Below are 25,984 nucleotides of genomic sequence, written 5' to 3' on the forward strand. Positions count from 1 at the left end.
TTAAGCACTGGAATAAATTGCCTTGGGAGGTTGTAGCATCTCCATCATTGGACATTTTTAAGAACAGGTTAGACAAACACCTGTCAGGAATGGTCTAGATAATGCTTAGTCCTGCCACAAGAGCAGAGGACTGGACTAGATGATCTCTCGAGGTCCCTTCCAGTTCTATGATTTCTATAAAACCATTTATAGATGGGCTTTTCCAAGCAGCCCATGGGATTTATCAGAGGTGGGAGGAAATGAGGTGGGGGAAGCAGACTTGACACATTGCAACTAGATCTGGGCCCAAGACTCTGGATACAAACACCCTAGATTCAAGGGCCTGGACCCAAACTTTATGCTTGGTTCTTGTCTCTAATTAGGCAAATCAAAATGCCAAATCTGAAGAGCTGAGACTCCCAGCATAGAAAAAATTCCAGGCTGGATCCAGTCTTCGCAGCTTGGGTCCTCAAACTTGTTCTTGGTTTCTCCTCAAACATCCATATTGACAGCCCTCTGCTAAGCTGGAAGTAGAGTTGTTACTAGAATGGGGTTCTAGAATGGACACTGAAATGATGACTCCATGCTGCAGCAAACGTTACTGAAGCAGCTGATACTGTCCCTGCTACAGCAGAGAGCCTCTGATATTTGAGTGGGGCTATAGGTTCACATGTGGCTACTGAGCTGATTGGGGGAGAGGGAATGCTGCTAAAGAGCAAAACGTTTTGGGTGTTGTGCTTATTGGAGGGTTTAGTGGGAGATTATTAGTACCATATGATAGGAACTGTGCCTAACATGAGCTCTTGAGAGAGGGATCTCAAGTCTAAAGGCCTGAGTGAGAACACTAGTGCTCAATGCACTATATAGACCAGCATATGGTCATGAAGAGAAAGATGGCCTTGGAGTTAAGGCACTAGACTAGGTGTCGAGATGTAGCAGTGAGGAGGTTTAGGTTCAGTTCTCCTCTTTGCACAGGCTTTGTATGTGAGTCTGGCCAGGTCACTTAGGCCCAGATTTTTAAAGCTATTTAGGTGTCCCTGCTCTCAGAGTTTCTACACTTAACTGATTCAGGAGCCTCAGTCTCTCTTTCAAAAGGGATTTAGTCACTTAAGAGACAATCCCATTGACAGTCAAATCTGGGCCTTAATCTGTGGGCCCCCTCAGTAAAATGGAAATAACAATATTCCCTTTCACCCGGTCTTCCCTTTCTTGTCTTTTTTTTAGTTTGTAAGCTCTGCAGAACAGGGACTGTCTCTTCCTACATGCATGGCCCGTACTATATCCAAAGTGGCCTCTAGGCATGGCTCTAATACAGATAATAGCTGGAATTCATGCAGGTGTTCAGTTTTCAAGAGTACATAAAACAGAGCAAGGAAGAGGGAGGAGAGCTTAGGACACATTAATTGGGAGGCTGTTCCAGGTGTATAGGGCAACCTGAAAAAGGCCTGGAGTGGGCGAAGAAGATAATGGTACTAACGTTTAGCTGTGTTATAGCACTTAACATTTAAATATCTCTATGTGCTTTACAAACTGGGCAATTCTCATTGCTCCCATTTTACATACACGGAAATTGAAATGGAGAGGTGAAGTAACTTTCTCAAGGTTGCACAGCAAGTCTGTGTCTGGGTCAGGACTAGAGCCATGGGAATCTCTGCTTTGGTCCCCTGTACACCTGGTAAAGGAGTCGGAGTGACATAAAGGGGCTTTAAAAGCCCCAGATCTGACCCAGGTTGAAGTTCTCTGGTGCTAGAACTTCCTGTGGCTGGCTTCTGAAAACCCCTCATAAGTCTCAGGAGCAGGGGCATCTTGGGGATGAGGCTGGGGATGGAAGGGGTGTGCCGGGGGGGGGGGGAGGGAAATGTGATGTAGAGATTCTGGGCAGCACTGCTGCCCCAGGACAGCCAAGAACAGATTGCCATAACAGGTTGCATAACATATCAGTTATGCTTGTGGCAGGGAAGTCTGCTTAGGCCCTGGAGCAATGCAGAATTGGGAGAGCACAACAATGGTTTAAAGCCACCGTAGCCCTCCTCCCCCTGCACTACTCCCCCATCCCTTGAAGTAGTACAGCATAGAATCTCGCCCCAGGCCTCCTGAATCTTTTATTGATGGGTTCTAGCTACTAGTCCTTCTGCCTCTCTGGTTCTAGTGGTGAGAGCAACTGCGCCTCCTCACTCTGCTGGCTGAAAGTTTTGAAAATATCCTGGTGGTTCTTGTTTCTCACTAAGTTGTGAGGTTAAATGACTTAATGTTTGTAAAGTGTGCTATGATGTGTACCTGGCTAGCTCAGTTGGTAGAACATCAGACTTTTAATTTGAGGGTCCAGGGTTCAAGTCCCTGGTCAGGTATAGGGGGGATTGTATTCCCCCAAGAGCTTCAAAAGGCAGCTCTTCCGTACCCTCCTTGACATCTGACAGAATGAGGAGCAATGGTCTCAAGTTGCAGTGGGGGAGGTTTAGGTTGGATATTAAGAAAAACTTTTTCACTAGGAAGGTGGTGAAGCACTGGAATGTGTTACCTAGAGAGGTGGTTGAATCTCCTTCCTTTGAGGTTTTTAAGGTCCAAGCCCTGGCAGGGATGATTTAGTTGGGAATTGGCCCTGCTTTGAGCAGGGGGTTGGACTAGATGACCTCCTGAGGTCCCTTCCAACCCTGATCTTCTATGATCCTTGGGAGGTGCCATGGAAGTGCAGAGAGTTATGATGTTTGGAAACACTTTATAAATGCAAATTATGAAGAGGCAGAATGTTGGTGTAATAGTTGAACAGAAATAGGGGGGAAACCCAGAATGGTTATGAAGGGTCATAGCAAAGTGTTCGGCCTCTTTTACAGATTCAAGAATTCTTTGATTAGGCGTGCTTCTTCCCAAAAGGACCTTTTCTTTGCAAATGAAATTGGTGCTCTGTCAGCATGTTACTTGCAAAACAAACACACTGCTGGGCTGATGAGATGCAAAAGGAATTGGGTTTCTGCAGGGTGTGTAAAGAGTAGGTGTGGTTTCTCTGTATGAGAAACAAAAGCATGGCTATACAGATGGGAAGCAGGGCGAGTGGATTTGAGAGATGTGCAGGGGAGAGGAGAAACATAACTTCATTAGTTTGTAAAGTGGACTGCAAAGGGTGAGAAGCCAAGTATAGGATATGGAGGTAAAAGAATAAGATATTTAGTTACCCTGCTCTGCACTAATACTCTGCCTGAATGGCTTACAAAGGAATAGAATGCTAACAGGGAGAATACCAATAGGCCCAATCCTCATTCCACATAAACTAATGGCCAAGACTTCAGTGGGCACAGGATCAGGATCATATGCTGCAGGACAGGAGAGCAACTATGAGAGAGGAAAAGTGACATGTGAGAGTGGACTCTAGAGAGTGATAAAAGGAAGGGAACTGAGGAAGGAGTTTGGGGTTGATGGTGAGTGGTTTCTTTTTTTTTTTTTTTGGAAATTTCACCCGATATTCCCTGGAACAGTGTTGAAGATGGTTTTCTCCCTTCACATGGTTAACACCACGCCCTTGAGGTGGCCCAGGAAAACCTGGTGCTGACACTCGTTGTCCTTTTCCTAGCGTAGACAGGCCCTCCTAAGATAAGCAGGGGAGCAATGGAGCTTGTGATACACATGGTGGGATTCTTGAGGTGGGGGTAGGGGAACCATTTGTGTCCTTCCATAGGTAACTTTTCATGCTTAGGAACATAAGCTTATTGCCCACCTAGCAATAGTTTTACCACTGTTGGCTTAGGAGGGGTCTATTTGAAATAATGCTGACCTAATGATTTTTTTTTATTGACTTCAATAAGATTTGCTTCTATTTAAAGCAATCTAGACTGACTACTGCATTGGGTAATCACCCAGTGCTCAGAGATTTAAACTGACTTCAAGGTAAGTGGAAGGAAGCAGGAGTGAGTTATGGACTTGGGGTGCAATCCCTCCCCAGAGGAAAACTGTTTGTGGTCAGTGTGGGCCTGGAGACAGCTAAAAGAGTTGAAAGGTGCAAGGGCTAGTTACAATATGTAAAGGTAGTCGCATGTTCCACTTGAATTAAATTACTCTACCTTTATTGCCCAGACCAAGTACAGAAACTTGTATGCCTTACACAGACACACATAATTGAGAGATGCATGATGCCCTCTATGGCAATAGGAAGTATAGATACTGGTATGGTATGACTTTATGGTATGACTGGCCTTCTCCAGGCAAGGCACCTCTTAGACTTCCCATTAACTGTCACATTTCATGTCTCTGTGTTATCTTAGTTGCGAGGCACAGACAGGGAGGCTTCCAGGGCTGGCTAAACCCACGTGCTGTAATAAAGACTCTTACAGTGGTGGTGCTGTGAAATAGGGTTGGAGGCGGATTTCCAAGGTGCTGTACTTTCATCGCAGCCCTCAAGTTATGTGGCACTGTGGCTAGGCTAGGAGAACTCTACAGCAGGCCAGGGTGAATTCGCAGGTACTTAAGCCTATGTCACAAATGTCACCCAGATTCTGGGGCAGCTCAGACCAGTTCAGTCCCTGGCAGAAGATAGAGAAGTCCTCAGAGCTGCCTTAATTTGTGCCCCCACTGACAAGGTCCCATGGGCTTTATGCATCTGCATAATAGTTGAGATGTAGAGATGCCAGGGTCACAGATCTCACTACTCCCCTCTAATTCCCAACACGTTCCTGGAATGCCTCCTGCACAAAAGGTTTCCTTTGCACGAGGAATTCAGCAGAGGGCTGATGCTTTGTGGCTGGTGGAAAGGGGCTTCAGGGCAGCCATGAATGAGACCCACAGATTTTAAGCTTGATCTCGGGCAGTCATTCACTCCACAGAAGGGCGGGCCGGGGGGGAAGCGGGCAGGAAACCTTGTCATTGCTCATCTCCTCCCTAAACTGAATGGTACAAATATTCTTACTCTCTCTGCAGATGGAATTCTTCCCATGCCTTTGATAATCCGCCGAGGATGTAATGGATGCACAGTGGTGATTAGAGACGTGTGAGTCATGTAGCTTGGATCTGGATGCAGGTCTCAATGGTCTTGTGAAGAATTTGAAAAGTATAGTGCTATGCAATAGCTTCCTCTTGATTGGAGGCCTATAATGGGAAGCAAGTAATCTAATAATACTTTGCAGATGTATAGTGCTCTGAATCAGAAGAACTCAAAGCTCTTTAGAAATGTCCCATATCTTTGGGGGTTTTTCTCCTGTAAAGCTACACTGTGTACAAGTGCCAGGGGTTGGACTACTGTGTAGAAATAGCTCTAGCTAGCCACATTCATTCCTAAAGGGATTGGTATTCTGGAAAGGTCTGTGATAGGTCCCAATGCCTCATGTACCAGACAGATTATGACAACCTAGTTGCAAACAAAACAATACACAGTAGGAAGAACTGGTTATTTAAATGGCTTTGTACAAAGGGCTGTATTCACCCTCTGAGACCTCATGAGCTTGTCTAAAAAGAGTGACTGGACTTGTATCTTGTAATATGGAGAGGTAATTGTGGTGAGATTAGTGCAGACTTGTGCTCCTAAACCCCAGAGGACCATAGCATGAGAGCATTATTCCTGGGAGACGTTTTTGTAGTGCAGAGAAGGGGAGTGTAATGAATAAATGGCAGTGGAAAAAACTGAAGAGAGGGGGGAAAGTGTAAGGAATAACAATCAGGAATTGAATTCCTTAAAGGAATAGCTACTTCAGTGTCCTAAAGTACAGCACCCTGTTTAAGGTCACGGTAATTATTCTTTTTTCAAGCAATGTCTTTGCCAATAAAAAGAGGCAACCAAAGTATTCTTGACATAATGAGCCCATTTCAGACCTGGCATAAGCAGTTTCAATTCCACTGATGTCAGAGTCCCACCTGCATATATCAGGTCAGAATTTGTCCCATTATTTCTATGTGGCCCTCCTCTGCCACAGAATTCTGGTGTGATCTTGAGCAAGTCACGTAATTTCTCTCTGCCTCCATTTCCCCCATCTGTAAAATGGGCACTTCATCCCCTTCAGCCAGACTCAATCCATCTTGTTTTGGTTGGGCTAGCAGTTTTATTCCTTCCCCCAGCAAAAGGAACAAAATGTTAACCTGGGGGCGGGGGAGAAGTCTACTCTCTTTCTCATCAAGGCATGAGAATTTCATGATATTGGCCCAGTTTAACTGCAAAGAAACAATGACCCAGAATTATTAGGTCTTGGACCAGAATCTTTCAGAGACCTAGTCATAGTGATCATCATTTCAGTCTTCTAAAATATTTAATGAAATTAATTCTTAGCCAATATAGGGAAGAATGTTGCCCAACTCAATAAATTAGGCTTCTGTTAGAGACGTCCTTTCCAAGAGCCATGGTACAATGCCTAGTTTCCAGCAAACACAGAGGTGACATCCACAATGACTGCAAATGGTTCTTCTGTCCTTCCTTGGAACATTGGGAATTGCATACCGGAACCATGCATAATACTTAGTTACAATCAAGAAACCTTGTCAGGATACAAACCTAAAAATGATCATCCAGAGCAAGAGATGGGCCAAAACCAAAACCTTAATGCTTTGAAGAAATTGGACCTGGTTCCAGTTCTAAATTTTTTTTGTCTTTGCCTATGTGTCTTTATCCCTCTGTTTCTATCTCGCATATTATATCTAGGATCTTAGACACCTGTTGTCATAGTAGCTAAGAGCAGACTTACAGTATTCATCCACATATTTACTGGTTCTTATGGGCTTAGGAAAAGATTTTTTCAAAAGTAACTAGTGATTTTTGGGTGACCAGCTGGAGACATCTGAAAGGAATCTGATTTTCAGATATTGCATAGTATTTAAATAGGTCTGATTTCAAGAGGGTGAATACTGAGCAATGTCTGAAAATCAGGCCCCTTTAAGATGTCTCCAGCTGGTCACCCAAAATCACTAATTACTTTTCAAAATCTTGGCATTAGGACTGCACCTCTCAGCTTACTCCTTTATCTTTACTTTGCTGCAGAAGAGGAGAGAGGCAACACTGATAAGAAAAAGATTCTCTTGGAATCAAGGTCCAAGTCTTCTACTTCTTACCCTGGAAGATGTTTGGACAAGGCAATAGAAATGGATTTTTCACAGCATCTCACAAGCTTTATGAAGTATAGAGATGGAGCCATATCCTAGAACTTGATGCCCCCAAACTCTGAGTGGGGCTGGGGTTCAAAATCTGAAGCCAGATTGGATCCAAATTTTGTAAATGACCCCTATTGTTTTATAATGGGCTAAACAAAAATCCCAAGCCCAAGCACCTCCAGATTTTGGGGTGTTCAAAATTTAGACTCAGATCAGATATTTCATGAGAAGTCCAAATTGAAAAGTCCAGGGGGACTCATTACTGCAATACGCCTGAACTCTCTCACATGCTGTGCACTTAATTTGTGCTTGGTTGAAGGGATCCTTTAGCTGGCAACCAGCCCTACATTCTTAAGTTCATGTTAATCAGCAGCCACTCCGCATGTAGCTGCTGCTTCTCCCATATTCAGACTAATGAGGGCAGAGTTTGCATGGCTTGTTAAATGCTTGTTGTCATGTTCACATTCATGTTCTTAGAGAATTTAAAAAAAGAGACCAAGCAGAGAAGCATTCCGTTAAAAGCTTATGACCTGGACAGGTGCTTTGGACCTGTATTTGACCTGGAAAGGTGAATCTGTGGCTAAATAGCTGCTGGGAACACTAGTCCCAGAAAGAAAGAGGTCACATTCTCTTCTACTATAGTGGTGCAACCCTCTCCTGAGTTCAATGGGGCTGCAAGCAGCAGCAGGAGGATTTGGTTCATGGTGTGCACAGAATGCTCCAACTGTGGAAATCTCATTTAAAAAAAGAACCAAAAAAAATCCCCCTCAGAGCAAGAGTGGGTGCAGCATGTCTGTTTTAACTGTTCGCATGCTGGGGATGAGAAATGAAAATCCTTTGATTGATCTAGTGCTGTAAGTGTCACATGGTCTCTCTGCCCCTAGGATCTTACAATCAAATCTATACAAGACAGGACAACAGCTGTGAGGACGCTGGGGGGCTTGATTCTCCATTACTCCGCACCTCATGCAGTCACTTACATCATTGCACAGAAAGTGTAAAAAGCCAGCATTCTGACTGGTTAATATTTCACACCCAAATTGCATTGATGCAAATGACACCCCTAGGTTTAGCGTGGTGGAGAGCTGGGCCCCAAGAGTGAGGTGATTGAGACAGGAAGGATTTCTGGCTGGGAAGCAGCTTGACAGAAAAGGAAGATTCGGAGGTGCTTGACAGAAAAGTGGGAGATAGTCCCAGGCATAGGGGGAAGCAAATGTATGAATGAAGGTGTCATTGCTGAGAATGGATGGAAGACTAATGCAAAGAGCAAGTGGTAAGGAGGGAGAACTGGGTGCAATGTACCAAGAGAGTTGGAGGGAATAAGAGGAGAAACGTGACAGTGGGAGGGAATAAGAGGAGAAACGTGGCAGTGACAAAGTCTATGTAGGGCCTCTGAAAGTAAGCATGAGGCTCTTGAATTTCTTCAAGTAAGAAATGAGGATGCCAATGAAGGGGCTCAAAGTGACGTGGGTGGAGCAGTGGGAGAGGCAGAGACCTTTAGCAGCAGCCCTTTGGTGAGGAGGGAGGACGCAGAGGAGAAGGGGGAGGATGGAGTGGAGAAGGTAATTTGCTCTCTCAGTCATTCTCGCCATCAAATTCAGGTACTTCTATCTTCACTTCAGAGGGTGCAATAAGGCTGCACTGTCCAAACCTGCAAAGATTTTCAGTGAAAATACCACATGCCAAACACCTTTTGTGAAGGGAGGCCAAAGAACAGCCTCCAATGTCCAGACTTGCTACAATATGTAGCAATAACCCTGACCTTGTAGGATTGTTCTTGAGGTAGCCAGGACTGCGTGTAACCTTCTCTCCTGTCCCCAGCATGAGGGAGTCTTGCTTGTGTTAGTCTGGTGTTTGCTCCCTGACGCCACCGGCTTGTTAGGCACTCTCCTCTGGGCAATGCCAGTCCTGTCTTTGCCCAGCAGGTTAACAAGAAGTGCCTCCCAGTCCTAGTGTTCCCCTGAAGCATTCCACTCTGTTGTCCAGCCCCTGACACTGCTAGTCACTGAAATCCCAGATACTCTGCCCCCAAAGGAGCAGTGTGCCCCAGTTTTACCTTCATTCACTGTTCCTGTATAATGTATAGTACTCTGAGCACTTATAATAAAAGAATCTATTTAAGAAAGACTAGAGATTCAATTAGAAACAGGAGAAAGTGATGGAAGCAAATGGTTACAATACAGAACAAAATAATAAAATGAACTACAGCCTACACTTTATCAATCGTTACCCTTTCCTCTCTAATAAAGTAGGTTTTCCCCCAAAGTTTGCTCTGTTGCAGAGCTGGCTGGCTTCACGGGAACCAGGATCCAATCTTTAGGGAAACTCCCCTGCTCAACAAGCTGGCTTCTCAGCAAATGGATGCAGAGTGTCTTTTGTGATGGACTGAATCAGTCTTTTGTCTTTATTCACAAACAGGGCAAATCTCTCATCTGTTATAATGTTCCTTTTTATTTCCAAGTGGTTTTGATTGCAGTTGTCTTTGGTGATTTTTTCCATTGGCTGTTCTGAACCTTGCATTTCATCACTAGCTAACCAGGAAGGGATGACCACTCCCTCTACTCACCAAGGCATATGAGTCAGGTGACCCTTTTACTCCAAGACCATAAGGCATAGTTTCCAATATAGTCACAATATTCCTTAAATATTACCCATTCACACATCTCACAATGACTGAGTATTGATAAGTTACAAGCTTTCAGTAGAGACCTCACATGCTACCCTTCATGGATAAAAACCATGAAAGTGGTAGTAGGTATAGTGAGTTTGTCCGGTCTAAGACAGGAGTTCTTTGTTAAGAACATAAGAATGGCCATACTGGGTCAGACCAAAGGTCCATCTAGCACAGTATCCTGTCTTCCGACAGTGGCCAAAGCCAGGTGCCCCAGAGGGAATGAATGGAACAGGTAATCATCAAGTGATCCATCCCCTGTTGCCCATTCCCAGCTTCTGGCAAACAGAGGCTAGGGACACCACCCCTGACCATCCTGCCTAATAGCCATTGATAGATCTATCCTCCATGAACTTACTTAGTTGTTGGTGAGCACTTTGCTGGCCAGTACCAATGGCCTCTGGGTCACATTTGGGAGTAGGAGTAACCAGACAAGATACAAAGAAAGTCTGAGTCTCAGTAGCCCAGTGTCTAATTATATTGGAGGTGGGCTCAAGCTGCAACTTGCATCCATAGTTTGAACACTCCAAAGTGCTAGTTGTTTGGATCTGGGGTTCTGGGCAGGCCCGTTATAAAGCAGGAGCTATTTGCAAACTGTGGCTCCATTCCTATCACCTGTAAAGTATGGGATGCTCTCTCTAAATACACTGGATTTAAACAGTTTCAATATAAAATATGAATGCAATTCACCCTTACGTTGTGCTTCAAGTGATCTGAAAAAAGTAGGATCGATCATAATCTGAGAGCAGCAGTTTTGGTAAGATCGTGCTTAAATCGTGCCCCACAGCAACCCTGCTTTTTGTTTTTTGCTGGGTCTGTAATCCCTTTGCAAATTCTGCCCCCCCCCCCACTTTAAGCAGTATCTTTATCCAAAAGATCAGCTCAAGGCCCATACAACTAGGGTTTAACTAGGTCCGGATGTAAGTGGTGCACATACCTCATGCTGGCATCTTCACAGGGAAGCAGTTCTTCCTCTATAAATTACTTAACAGTGTCACTTTGCATGAATGTTCTTGGCTCAGATTTAATGTGTTACACAATGGTCTCTGTGTGATGCAGCAATCATCTCTGGCACTTTAAAGCAATATTTCAAGGCCTTCAAAGCTTCATATTTTATTTCACTCTGTAACACCTGAAACTATAAACTGTGGGGCTTACTTTCTTATTTCTAAATCGAAAAGCTTTTCTCCTGTTATGTCCATCTGCTCCACTCTTGTGAACCATCAGCACTGTATGATGGAATGGGAATATCAGGATTCAAACCATAGGATTCCTGTAAATTTTTGTAGACTGTCTGATTGAAAGAAAGGAATGGACAGGCTCAGCGGGGCATTACTGCATGCAGCAGCTGCAGTCCAGTCCATACATGGTACTGTGTCTAGATCACAGGTTTGACTTGCCAGCGTTGAGAGGAGAGAGATAAGGTGGGTGAGATAATATCTTTTATTGAACCAACTTCTGTTGGTGAGAGAAACAAGCTTTCAAGTTACTGAGAGCTCTTCTTTAGGGCTTGAGTAGTCCTAAACTTTATGCAAATGATATGTAAATTATTCAGTGTGTTCTGTTTGAGTTACATGAAACCCATTTCTTAATGTTTAATATATGGACTAAATTCTGCTCTTTTACACTCATGTAAAACCACTGACTCCAATGGTGTAGCTAAGAGCAGGATTTGGCCTTATAAAACCAATGTTTGCTAATGGAAATGGTTGTATAGCTGCATATTTACTCCGAGTCCCCGCTCATCTGCCATTTACACTTGCTAATCAGGACACAATGCAACAGTCCTTACTCAGGCAAGCTTCCCTCTGAACTCTAGGGAACTCTGTATGAGTAAGGATGGATACATTTGCCCCTAAATTTTGCAACCTGCAGAAAACACTCCTACCTCACCTAGACTATAAAACAACACTCACAGAAATCCCTGAAAATAACCAAAGTGGCTGCAGTACAATGACTAATTCCCCTTCATATTGATCACATACAGTAGTAATTTTAATTTGAAGTCACTCTGAAAATCACAGGCCACTCTAGTCAAATGCAGATGCTGAAATAAGATCCACCTCTTACAGCACACTGAAGTCGGAGCTGAACAGGGAATTTGCTCTAGACATCTCTTCCTACACAAAGAACAACTATATACTTTCAGTCTGAATGGTGAGATATTTGTTTCGTTGGTGGTTTTAGATTTAGGAAACCAATAACTAGTAAAATCGTTGTGAGCTGTGTGTGTGTGCACGCACGCCTCTTCTGTTCCAGGCTGCAGTGCCTCTGAGAACAAAAGGGCAGGCAGAGTTCCTAAAACTTTTAAAATTCAATATAAAACAGAGACATTAGTTTTCCAGTTATATATGCTACAGCATCTTTGCTGCCAGAGAGAAGAAGGGGAAAGGAAAAGGCCAGTGTTAGTTCTGAATTGATCTAGCTTTCATGATGGTTGGGCTACCTGTGGAGAGGGACAGCTGGACTCTGTAGGGAAGGCAATTCCAGGGTTAATGGGCTACTAGCCTCTTCCTTACTGAGAATCTTTGGTGCAGCATAGCCTGCTGGCACATGCCTCCTCATGAATAGCTGATTATCACTGCAAGTCCTGGTCAGAAATTGCTGCTTGTTGTTGTTACAATTCAGTGTGTTTTTGTGACAACAGCCCATGTGCTGGAGTGTTATGGGGACTGTTTTTCTTAGCTTTGTAATGCCCTATAGTTGTGCTCTAGAAACAACTGGCTATCAGCAGTCTGAGTAATTAGACCCCTGCTAGGTTTACTCTGAACTAACTAACTCTCTTCTCCTGAAATTACTCCCTGCCCATCTGATCACCTAAAGACCTACAAATTTTGTTTAGATACTATAGTCCGTTCTTGGTGAGATGATATATGGAATATTCTCATCCTGAGATCTCTTACCAGACAGAACTAGTGCTGGGATGTTGTACAAAACAGTGAAAGACCTGGATTTTTCTGCATTCAGCCTAAATTCTCCACTCTCTCTGCTGCATGGGGTGAGGTGTCATGTCAGGAACATGGCAGAGCTGTTGCCTCTTTGTAGAGGTGATGGGGGCTCACACTGATCCACCCCTATTCATATCTACTAGCCATTGACCTGTGTCTGTGTGAAGGGTTGTAGTGCTCCAGAGGCTATTTTAGTCCTGAGGTATGGGACTCTCTGTAAACCTGCTTCAAAGCACTTTACAAATATTCATAAACTAATCCACACGGCACCTCAACCCAGTCTTACAAATGAGGGATCTGAGGCTCAGAGGTTCAGAAACTGGCTGGTGGTCACAGAGGGAGTTCTAACACTGGTTCAGATTCCAGTGCAGGAGGAAGAGTGGCTCTAGCCATTTTGCTGGCCAGGGAGAAATTAGCTGGAGAAATTTAGTGATTGTCAAGAGGGCCAGGGACATCACCACATGGAGTGACTCAGCTTCTCATCTCAGACAACCCACCCCAGGGGATCCTCTGTTCTCCCTCAAAAAGAACAGGAGTACTTGTGGCACCTTAGAGACTAACCAATTTATTTGAGCATAAGCTTTCGTGAGCTACAGCGCACTTCATCGGACGCATACTGTGGAAAATACAGAAGATGTTTTTATACACACAAACCATGAAAAAATGGGTGTTCATCACTACAAAAGGTTTTCTCTCCCCCAACCCCACTCTCCTGCTGGTAATAGCTTATCTAAAGTGATCACTCTCCTTACAATGTGTATAATAATCAAGGTGGGCCATTTCCAGCACAAATCCAGGGTTTAACAAGAACGTCTGAGGAACAGTGGGGGGGGAAGGAATAAACAAGGGGAAATAGGTTACTTTTTATAATGAATCAACCATTCCCAGTCCCTATTCAAGCCTAAGTTAATTGTATCCAATTTGCAAATTAATTCCAATTCAGCCCCCAACTAAAACCCCTCCAACGCATTATCAAGGATGTACAACCTATCCTGAAGGACTCTCACAAATTTTGGGAGACAGGCCAGTCCTTGCCTACAGACAGCCCCCCAGCCTGAAGCAAATACTCACCAGCAACCACATACCACACAACAGAACCACTAACCCAGGAACCTATCCTTGCAACAAAGCCCATTGCCAACTGTGCCCACATATCTATTCAGGGGACACCATCACAGGGTCTAATAACATCAGCCACACTATCAGAGGCTCGTTCACCTGCACATCTACCAATGTGATATATGCCATCATGTGCCAGCAATGTGCCTCTCCCATGTACATTGGTCAAACTGGACAGTCTCTATGTAAAAGAATAAATGGACAGAAATCAGATGTCAAGAATTATAACATTCATAAACCAGTCGGAGAATACTTCAATCTCTCTGGTCACTCGATTTCTGATCTCAAAGTGACTATCCTTCAACAAAAAAAACTTCGAAAACAGACTCCAACGAGAGACTGCTGAATTGGAATTAATTTGCAAATTGGATACAATTAACTTAGGTTTGAATAGAGACTGGGAATGGTTGATTCATTATAAAAAGTAACCTATTTCCCCTTGTTTATTCCTTTCACCCCCTCCACTGTTCCTCAGACGTTCTTATTAAACCCTGGATTTGTGCTGGAAATGGCCCACCTTGATTATCATACACATTGTAAAGAGAGTGATCACTTTAGATAAGCTATTACCAGCAGGAGAGTGGGGTGGGAGGAGAGAAAACCTTTTGTAGTGATAAACACACATTTTTTCATGGTCTGTGTGTATAAAAACATCTTCTGTATTTTCCACAGTATGCATCCGATGAAGGGAGCTGTAGCTCACGAAAGCTTATGCTCCAATAAATTGGCTAGTCTTTCAGGTGCCACAAGTACTCCTTTTCTTTTTGCGAATACAGACTAACACGGCTGTTACTCTGAAACCTGTTCTCCCTCAGTTATCCTTGTTCATTACTCATGTGGCAATCACTTTTAGTAGCAGAGTCAGTTTCCACAGGCCCCCAACACCCAATCACAGGTCAGAGTCTGGACCTACATCTGAATTTCTCTAAGGGTCCCTTTCTCTGTAATGGGCTGGGCCAAACCAAACCACCAATCCAAACACACACCCCATTTCCAGACTTTAGAGTGTTTGGAATCCTGAATGTCGCGGCTAGGGCCTGTCTACCCTGAAAATATCTACTGCTTCTTGTTCCTCTGGGAGGCAAGGCTTGGGAGACAAGGAGTGACAGATGGATGTGCAGTGAAATTTAACAAATGGTCACTGACCTTTAGGAGCCAGGATGCTGTGAAAGGTCTAGCAACCTTGGTGAAATGATAGGCATCCTACATCTCCTGGGTAATCCTATACAGCGGCCTGTGTGCCAGCTGTTGCCTTTGTCTGGAGCTGAGTGTTTTTTCATTAGATTTTTATCTGAATATTCCAGCCTTGATGTCTTGTTTGTCTGCTTCTTCCTCAACCATTATCTCACTTCTTTCCACACCATATTTTACACTTGGAATGCCCTCTCCATAAAATCCTTCAGATACCTTCACCAGACCCACTTCCCCCAGGATGCTCCTATGAAATTAACCAACTAATAAAAGCTGCTGACCACACGGGAGCTTGGTGTAGGAGGAAGAGGGAAATCCCTTTCATTATATGTTTCTCCACTCCTCCTCCCCCCCCATCCTTGTGTTACTGTCTTCTTAGGCTCCAATCCTTCAAGTTACTCTGTGCAGGTAAACCCCTGCATCTACTGAGAGCCCCACTGAAGTGAGTGGGGTCTTGTTGTTATGGCCACCTATCCTTTCCATTTCTAAAGCACCCATAACCATGGGATCTTGGCGGCATGGAGGAACTGGGGCCAGAACAAGAAGTTCATCTAACAAAGGGAGCCCAAGCTACTGTAACTGGGTAATGATTTTCAACTCGGATCCTACTGATCTTTGCACTGGTGACCTTCAGGCAAGTTTTTGTATCCCTTGATCTCCTCTGGCATCTGATTTGTGAATTCCCATATGCTCAGGAGCCTTCCAAAGCAGCACACTAGAGTATTTCCATGGGCGTGCATGGTATACAATTAGTAGGTTGTCCCAGGCTTCTTGTTTGGGGATGAGAGGGAACTGACACTTTAGCTGAGGTTGATATGGCTGTCGTAGATGGGCTGGAGAGGAGGAGCAGACTAGGTTGACCCCATGTTGTCCTGCCTCATCCCACATAATTATCTCTGGATACAGATGTGTTTCTGTAGCACAACTGCTGCCCTTCTTTGTACTTTCACACAGTATGTACAGTTACTTCTCAGTTTTTCAGGCCCCACTGGATCAGAGCAGTCTGGCAGCTGCAGCATACACTGAAGTGAATGTGTTTTTTAGGGATTGTTGCAATTACTCTGAAATGCCCAAGTTAGTGGGTGGTCCACAAAGAGGCAAAACAGTATCGGAGGCCTAGATCCCTGGTTCCAGCATGGCTGCTTTGTGCTGCTGGCAGCACAAAGCACCCTCAAAGCCAATTTAGCTGCAGGTGGAGCAGTTCCCATGCACAGGGGAAACCCCAGGTGGTACAGACTAACTGTAATAGCCCTTACACCACTCCCTTCCGGGCCATCAGTAGAGGTGGTGGGTCCCAAGGAAACAGGAGCATGTCCAGGTCATTTCCGTGCCACAGTGATCCCCAGCTGCAAACAGCCCTGCGGGGTCATGGGCAGCTGGTGTAATAAAGAGCAGTTCTGAGGCTTCTCTACTTTACACAAAGCCAGGGAGGGGCAGAGTGGCCAGACGGCCCCTAGATCAGGAAGCATAACGTTGACTTAAAGCTGCCTTTGTCCACATTTTCAAGATGCACCAACGACAGGATCTTGGGTTTGAGAATTTTAACACTTTCCTAGGTTAATGCCTCTGTTCCAAATTACCTGGCAGAGGGAGTTGGAAACAAATAGCTGGAGCCAATCCTGCCCCTGAGGTTTTAGTTCCATTTCAGCCCCCAGACTGGAAGGTGCCTCTCTCCTGAACAGGGAGCAATGTCAGGAAGGGGCAAGAGTGAATATCAGCAGTGGACTGCTGCTAGAAGGCACTCAGCTCCTCGAAGGATCAGCTCCCACTGAACAGCTGTGGTAACTCGATTTACCTTGGGCATTGGTTAGATGACCTTAGAATGCACTGTTATACAGATGTGATATTTTTAAATACATCCTTCCAGGTAGTTACAAGTTTCTGGACTAAGCTGTGTGGTGCTGCAATATATAATGGCCACTTATTAGGATCACCTCTGTTTCCTATGAAATCACCGGAGACTGTGTAAAATATGCAGCTCGGGTCCATTATTTGCTCCCCTGGGCAGCAACTAGCTAGAGGTATCGGAATAGCAAAGATTTCTGTATTCATTTAGTCATGCTCATCAACCTTTACCCAGAGAGACTTGATCTGTGGTGAGGGCCAGGGGATAATTAGATTTCTGCCTGTTCAGGTTTAGGATCTTTATGATTCAGCAGAGTCTGTTCAATTGAGTTGTGTTTGCCTGCTGTTTAGGGACTTCACTAAAGAAAACGCAAGTTTATTATATGAGTGCAAAGTAAAGTATATTACTGAGTGATAGGCTGGGTTTTTCTGCAGTGAAAAGGAATGAAATACTATTGCTCATCACTCAACTATCCCTGTGTTTAGATGTCTGCAATAATCTTGTTTTAAAAGCAACGTTCACTCAACTAGAAAAGGAGGACTTGTGGCACCTTAGAGACTAACAAATTTATTTGAGCATAAGTTTTCGTGAGCTACAGCTCACTTCATCGGATGCATTCACTTAACTGGATCCCAGTGGCTCTGGCTATTCTATTTATCAAGTGATGTGTGCCCTGGGCCATGAGATTTAGTTGTACGTATTTTGACAGAAAATAAATTGGGAGGCAAACCAATGCAGTGGAGGGCGGGAACATTACACTGGAAGAATTTGATGACCTTGAGGACAGGAGTAACAGAAACGGAACAAAATTCAATAATACAAAGTACAAGATTATGCCCTTAGGGGTGAATAAAAAGAATTTCAGCTACAAGGTCGGGGAGTTATCAGTTGGAAACAACACAAGATCCTAAAGATCTGGATGTATTAGTCAATTAGAAGATGACGATGAGCTGCCAACATGATGTGGAAGTGAAAAAAGGCAAATGTGATCCTAGGATTGCATCAGATGAGGTATTTCCAGTAGAGATAGGAAAGTATTAATGCATTGTACAAGGCACTGGTAAGAACTCATTCGGAATACTGTGTACATCTTTCTTAAACATGGGTGACCAGAACTGAATTCAAACTAGACCAGGCATGGAGAACATCTACTAGGATGATCAGAGGAATGGAGACCCTATCTTATCAGAGGAGGATAAAGAGCGTGGCTTGTTTAACCCAGCAAAACTAAGGCCATGGGGACTATTATGTGTCTCAATAAATAGATTGTGAAGTTTGTAAAACTATTTCACAATCAAACATACCCTTCAATATAGCTTGTCCATTTTCTCCAGGGGTCAAAACACTTCCAGATCCATCTGAAGCTTCATATGTTAGTAGAAAAGCCTGGAAAAAGAGATGTTGAAAGGTGTGATGCCACTGTTGGCATCTTTATGGAGATCTTCTGTGGCGTTTTCTTCAGAAACAAGTGGGTCACTTCAATGATACATAGGCACATAATCCTTCTCCACTGCATCTTTCCTTCTCATCACAGCCAAACTTTTTGCAAAGAATGCCCCTTATACAAGGCTCAGCCATGTACACCTTGGTCTGGTTCCACTTTGAATAATTTCCTTACAGTTTTTAATATAAATCCAGTCTCCTTTTTCAATGCTTACTGGACAGTGGTAAAATAGTTGTTCTGAGGAACATGGAGCCTTAAATTCTTGCTGTGAGTATAGTATTTAATTTCCAAGCTTATGATTTTAGGAAATTAAAGACATCATGCAGTAATCTTTCTTCCTTGGCTTTCATGTGCACTTCCCAGGAAATATCAGTTCACAGATTCTCTGAGCAGCTTTCTTGGTATTGTCTCTGGGGCAATGCTTGCTTTTTTTTTTTTTTTTTCCCCCTTTCTTTCTCTCCTCCTTGCAGATGGAACTCTTCCCTCAGGTCCTTAAATAGGCTAATCCTTCCTTACAGGAAAGTAATGAGAAATTAATTACTGTAGTCTTTGGTAAACCAGGCTAGCAGCAAACTTTAGACTGGCGGTGGATACGGCTGCACTAGAAAGTAGCAGAAGTCAGACTTCCTGTGTACAGTATTAGAGCAGCTTCTTCTCTTACAGTGGCGAAGATCATCCCTTTTTCCTATAACTAATGATCCATGTCACACTTAAAATTCAAACCACAAGGTTTGACCACTGCTAGGTTGGTTTTCAAAATGACTGTTTATTGCAAACAGCTTTGAGGAGGAAGGTAAATTTTGGATAGGAGGGTGGTGACCTACTCTAGTATTCTCCTCTCCCATGCCAAGGGATTTACATGTAAAGTATCAGTTTTAGCCCATGTTTAAAGCCTTGACCAGGGCAGTGAGAATCCATTTTTTTACCCAGAGTAGATTGTTAGCTGGAAAGCAGGGAGAAATGACTACTTTTCCTGCTGATGGCATATAGTTTTCAGAGCCTCCGAAGCTTCCTCCTGGCCTGGACCTCTGCAGAGGTTCTCATTGCTGCTCCTGCCTTATGTAAAGGGCTGGACTGTGAGATCTTTACTCACTGTGATTAGCATCGGATGCCGCAAGTAGTTCAATTGACTTCAGTAGGACTGCTGATCTCTTGTGTAAGATGTAACACAATGTAATGGTATCAGTTTGGCTCAAAGTAAGTTAACTCAGGGTTTTGGGGGAAGTGGGAAGGGGAATGTCAAAATAGCTAATGGGCAGATCTGCACTTCCATTGGTGGCAAGTATTGCTCTAGGTGCATGACTGGAGGACAGAATTGTTGGCCTGATTCCACTCCCACTTACAGTGGTGCAAATCAGGAATAGCTCCACTGAAGCCAATGGAGTTTCATCTGTGTACCAGGAGAGCAAGATTAGCATTAAGCCTGGAATTTGCATGTATATTTTGGAACAGGAACAGTGAGGATAGAAGCATGGACAAGTTTGGGTTTTGGGGTTAATTGTTCAACCCTAGGGACTGTGGGGAAAGGAGCTGAGATGAAATCAATGGGACTACTCACTAATGTAAGTACTTCCCAGTCTGGCCCTAAGTGAACATTACCGAGTCCTATCTTGGGCATGATTAGAGTAACCCTGGCTATTGTAAATCCAGCCATGGACAGTAATGGACCATCTCTTCACACACTTTCCCCACTGGTAAAGTGAAATTAAAGTCCCCATCTTACTAACACTGCAGGGATGGGAGTATTACAGACTATATCTGGCACCCAGCCAGCATCCGATACCAACAAACTGACACTCTTGACATTCCCATGAAATAGTAACACTAGTAAGACCCAGTTCTCCTCTCACTTAGACCAGTATGAATCAGGGGTAACTCTAATGGAGTCAGTGGAGTTACACCTTTGTAGTGCTTGCACAAGCAAGAGGAAAATCAATCGTTCAGAGAACAAACAAAGAAAAAAGCAAAGATGGAAAGCCTGTTAAGAGGAAAGTACTAAGTCACTGCCTCTTCACGCCTCTGGAAAACAGTTCTTGTAGCTATGATTCACTGTGGAGAGCTAGAATAGCTCAAGTTCCCCTTGAGTTAATTCACAACTGTCTACTGAAAAACCTGTTATGTCAACCATACAACAGTGCATCTTTCAGGCTTCTGTGGCATTTGGCCTGGTCTTCTGTCTGCGGCATGTTGGCTGGGAGGAATTAAAAATCAAAAACACCTCAGGCTCTGGGCATTCTCCAAAGCAGCATCACAACTGGCAGTCTCCCAGTAACACCTGCCAAATGAGGTTCTGAATGTCCGTTAAAGAAACCAGAGCAAAACTTAATGGGCCTCATTCTGATTTTAGGCTCACCAGTGTGAATCTGTAGCAACTTTCCTGAAGTAGAAGTATGATCAATGCAGACCCAGTTGAGAGCAGCATCAGTCTTTATAGCTATTTTTTCATGAAGAGGAATTTTTCCTCTGATATTGACAAGTTTTATTTCAACCATCTTCAAACTAAGTGTCCATATTATATTTTTCTAATATCACAGGTTTATAGACATTAGAGATAGAAAAGACCTGGTAAGTTACCCATTCTTTCTTCCTCCCAGTGTACGATTATTACTAGCATTTTAATCAGCCTGTCTTTTAAAAGTCCCATGCTATGGAGCTTCCATCATTGCCCCTGAAAGATTATTCCTCAGCCTAATAGATTTTACTGTCAAGAACGTTTTCTGATATTCATCTTATATTTTTCACTTCATTCCACTGCTCCTAATTATGTCCTCTGGACCACCATAAATTGTTCTCTTTACTGTCTTATAGGCATTACCATGTCCTGCCCTGGGCCAATACCCTGCAACAGCTCAATATAGATGAACCCCCAGTGGGGACAGGGTTTTCCTGTATAGATCCAATTTACCCTTCCCTCAGGTCCTGCTGCCCTGTTGTAATTTACAGTAGAACTTTAAATTGTGGAAATCCTGCCAGGTTGGTCGGATTATTCCCTTGCAATTCTTTTCAGCTGATGATGCCAGAGAACAGGCACTGCATGGATCTGAGAAGGGAGAGCGGATCTGAGTAATACCTCACCCTGATTCTTTCTGACTTATGCCTTGGAAATGGATCTTGCCTGAATCTGTTGTGGGTTTTTTTTTTTTTTGGAAGTTTTTTCCAAACTTTCCAGCTACACAATTACTGGCTTATACTTATTTTCTGCGGTGGATGACTTCTACCTCTAATGCTTTGTATTTATGTAGCACTGTTCAGCCTATAACACCTATACATATATAATATGACAGAGCCAGAAAAGTAGCCAGAAGTCACCTACTACAGGACAGGCCCAACAAAGAAAGTAACAGAACGCCACTAGCCGTCACCTTCAGTCCTCAACTAAAACCTCTCCAGCGCATCATCAAGGATCTACAACCTATCCTGAAGGACGATCCCTCACTCTCACAGATCTTGGGAGACAGGCCAGGCCTTGCTTACAGACAGCCCCCCAGTCTGAAGCAAATACTCACCAGCAACCACACCAGAAAAACACTAACCCAGGAACCTATCCTTGCAACAAAGCCCGTTGCCAAATCTGTCCACATATCTATTCAAAGGACACCATCATAGGACCTAATCACATCAGCCACACTATCAGAGGCTCATTCACCTGCTCATCTACCAATGTGATATGTCATCATGTGCCAGCAATGCCCCTCTGCCATGTACATTGGCCAAACCGGACAGTCTCTATGCAAAAGAATAAATGGACACAAATCAGACGTCAAGAATTATAATATTCAAAAATCAGTCAGAGAATACTTCAACCTCCCTGGACACTCAATTACAGACCTAAAAGTTGCAATTCTTTAACAAAAAAAATTCAAAAACAGACTCCAATGAGAAACTGCAGAACTGGAATTCATTTGCAAACTGGACACCATTAAATTAGACTTGAATAAAGACTGGGAGTGGATGAGTCATTACACAAACAAAAAACTATTTCCCCTTGCTAATTTTCCCCCTACTGTTACTCTCACCACCTTGTCAACTGTCTGAAATGGGCCATCCTGATTATCACTACAAACGTTTTTTTTCTCCTGCTGATAATAGCCCACCTTAATTGATTACTCTTGTTAGAGTTGGTATAGCAACCCCCATTTTTTCATGTTCTCTGTGTGTATGTAATATATATAATCTTCCTACTGTATTTTCTACTACATGCATCTGATGAAGTGGGCTTTAGCCCATGAAAGCTTATGCTCAAATAAAATTGTTAGTCTCTAAGGTGCCACAAGTACTCATGTTCTTTTTGCTGATACAGACTAACACGGCTACTGCTCTGAAACCTATAATCTCAGAGTGTTTCACAACCAATTAAGGGTCCCTTCTGAGGTATATATTACAAGCCCAGTTTTACTGAGATTACTTACCCAAGTGAGATAAATAATAACCAATATTGTCTCATTATTTCCTTGCACTCCCCTATTGGTCTATATCTATCTGTTGTCTCTTTAGGGCAGGGACCATCTTTTTGTTCTGTTTTGTACAGCACCTAGCACACTGAGATCCTGGTCCATGACTCAAGACTTTAGGCACTATGGTAATACAAATTAATATGTCCTTCAAAACTGGGACTAAAACCTAGAACTTGTGACTAACAGTCCTATGCTGTAACTAGTAGACAATTTTTTCTCTAACTCTGGAATACTAGACATTAGAATATCCTGCCTGGTTTTCCCCCTTACAATACAAACACAACAGAAACTTGACAGACCACTTCCTCTTTTTAACTCTCCAATTTTATGCAGCTTTAAATTTCCCCTTGCACCTGATTCTGCCCGCTTGAATTTTTATCTTTGCACACTTCCCCCTTAGCAACTATTATTGTACATTAATCTAACCCCCTCCAGAGCAAAGATTGATGCTTTATGTGAATCAAAGCATCTTTTTCATATGGCCAACCTCCACCCTTGTGGATTGTCCAAAGACCATGACATCCATGGCTCAACTCTGCTCTCACACTGTTTAACTCCAATAACGTTACTGCTGATTTGCTCCAGTGCCATGGTCCCCTAGTGTCCAGCAGAAGACTGTCAGTGACAATGAAAAATAGTCTTCCATTGCCTCCTAAGTTGAGATTGACCTGGGAACGTATTGCTAAATTCTATACTTGCAGCACACTTTTAAACAATATCTACTGTCAATGTTCAACCATGACACTGATGAGACAAGAGGCAGATGCTGGTTACAATCGGTGGGCTAAATCTGGTCCAATTTACACTGGTGTAAATTCACTTACACTGGTGGAGTTCTCCAAATTGCCATCGGTGTTATTGAGAACAGAATCTAGTCTCTTTTATTTCTTTGTTACATCTTGCAGTCTGGTGGGCACATCAAAGCATGGACTAAGCGGAAATGGAAATTGGATGCTCTCAGCAGGGACTTTTCTTTTTGTAACCCCAATGCAGGCTCTTATCTATGTTCACTTGCAAAAGTCACAAGCACCAGTATCTGTCATGTGACTACAGAAATAAGTGATAGAAAATTCTAAAGAGTTTAAGACTGATTCTGTTCCTGCTGAAGTCAATGGCAAAACACCCACCAACTTCAATGGGAGCAGGATCACAGCCCCTGACTGGTAGGCAGAGCAGACAAAGGCAGAATGAAAAGACCTTTGAAAGTGGCTGAAAAGGGAAGCATCTCTCCACGAGGGTAATTAACCAAATGTTTTTCTTTGTATGTGTCTGGTTTTTTTTTACATCAGGATCAGCTGCGATGTTGATATTTTAAACTAATTAATTTCCCAGTTCTGGACAGAGCTCTGAGCAGCCAATAAACTGGTTTATATAGTTTATGATTGATTATATATGAAATTGCCCCTGTCACCACAGCAATCTGTTAGAATTAAATCAGTTTATGTAATCTACAAAGTAAAATCTGTAAATTGTGTGAAAGGTTTGCTTTTCTGACTAGAAATTTAACTCTCCTGAAAAAAGCCGAGATGATAAAATTTTCTGCCAGAGAAAGAGACAGTGTAATGAAAAATGTGCCATGCATCTTTCTAGCTGAACTTTCTATTTTTAAATACTTTTGACAGAGGGGTTTTTTTTTTCCTCATTTTTTACTGTTAGGCCTGGGTCCTGCAATTAGATCTGTGTGGCCAGACCCCTATTCCCTCCCAGAACCCCAACAATACCCACATCCCCCTGCTCAGCTCCAAATACAGAATTGGAGGTTTTAAATGTCTTCACTAGCAGGAAACTAAAACCTCAGATCTATTTTGGTGTAATGATTTCTGAATCTTAGCTTCAGAAGATTTAGAAATAAATCATATTTTGTAATAAACATACTTTATCATATTCATTTCTGAAGGTCCCATCACGTACTAATTGACATGCCTGGGATTCTTATTAACCTTTGAGTAACAATTTTAAAAAAATGTTCCTTGTCTATAAATGTCCTTTGGGTTCTCACCCCTTCCAAAAATCATGCCCTAAGAGTCTGATCCAAAACCCAGTGAAGTCCATCAGAATCTCTGACTTCAAGATCAGGCCCTAAGTGAGTGGCTCAAGGCCAAGTCAATGGGACTGATTCTTCATTGCCCTGCACCTTTTGGGTCCCGACTTCCGTACCATGTCTTTGGCTTGCTTTCCCTAACCTGAAATCTTTCCTCAAATACCCTAAACGCTGCCTAAAAATGTACACGTCTCAAACTTCTGGAGTGCAGTAAATATGGCTGAAGAATCAGATCTATGCAAAAAGCAATGCCAATTCCCTTCAAACTGAACTTTGGGAGAAAAAGGCCATGCACCCCAACATGTTTACATTCGAAGTACAATGAATTAGTGTAATATTCTTCCCACTTCTGAATTGATATAAGTAAAGGTTTTAATTACCGAAATTATGCAGTTGTAAAAAAATGATTTAATGAAATTATTCCTCTCATTTACATTCATGGGCTCCCTGCATTCAGACAGTATGACACATGGTAAATTACACTGAAGTGTGGTAGAATAATTACCAATGTTGTAATTCTGCCTGAGGACCCTGCACTTAAATCATTTCAATTCCAAGTGAAATCAAACTGCAGGAAAATAGATCCAACATCTTCTAAGGAGGATTAAATGTGACACCTGGCTTTTGAAATTCCTACCCCCTTACTTTTATTGAACTAGGACCTAGACTCAGATATAATAATGTCAATGGGATGTTCTTGTAGAACTGAATTCTGCTTCCATTGAATTCAATGGCAAAATGTCTATTGAGTTCCATGATGCAGGATCAGGCCCTAAGCAATCAATATTTCTGGCTAATACATTAATTAAGGTGCCTAATTTGTGTTCTGAAGTGATAGCTGATTTTGCAGCAAAGCCACTTATTTCACTGCTCTTTTTAGTGTTCATCCTCTAGTCTTTTGTGCCTGGATGAGACTGTAAACTGCTTGGAAGGACTGTGTTTTAGCACAGCACCAAGATCGCTTTCAGTGCTCACTAAGCCATGCATCTGAAGAAGTGGGTTTTTTACCCACAAAAGCTTATGCCCAAATAAATCTGTTAGCCTTTAAGGTGCCACCAGACTCCTTGTTGTTTCAATGCTCACTAAATAAGCTTCAGGGCTGGTGAAATTAATGAAAATACTGTATCAGAGGACCCATGAACTTTGGATCGGGATCAAACTTCACTGTTCATCTCCTGTTACTAATCATGAGCAGAACTAAACGCACTCAACCAAGTACTCCCAACCCTGGG

At 43.0% G+C, this 25,984-nt stretch overlaps 1 protein-coding gene and 1 non-coding gene across 2 annotated transcripts in view; one reads left to right on the plus strand and one right to left on the minus strand.

The window, feature by feature from the left end:
* Nucleotides 1-25,984, minus strand: part of BROX (BRO1 domain and CAAX motif containing) — a 493,186-nt gene that overhangs the window by 3,724 nt on the left and 463,478 nt on the right. The gene's annotated exons all lie outside the window — the stretch shown is intronic.
* On the plus strand, nucleotides 2,255-2,327 carry TRNAK-UUU (transfer RNA lysine (anticodon UUU)). The gene has a single exon. It is a non-coding gene; the product is annotated as a tRNA-Lys (tRNA).

Source organism: Eretmochelys imbricata, chromosome 3 (assembly GCF_965152235.1).
Source record: "Eretmochelys imbricata isolate rEreImb1 chromosome 3, rEreImb1.hap1, whole genome shotgun sequence".
NCBI lineage: Eukaryota > Metazoa > Chordata > Testudines > Cheloniidae > Eretmochelys > Eretmochelys imbricata.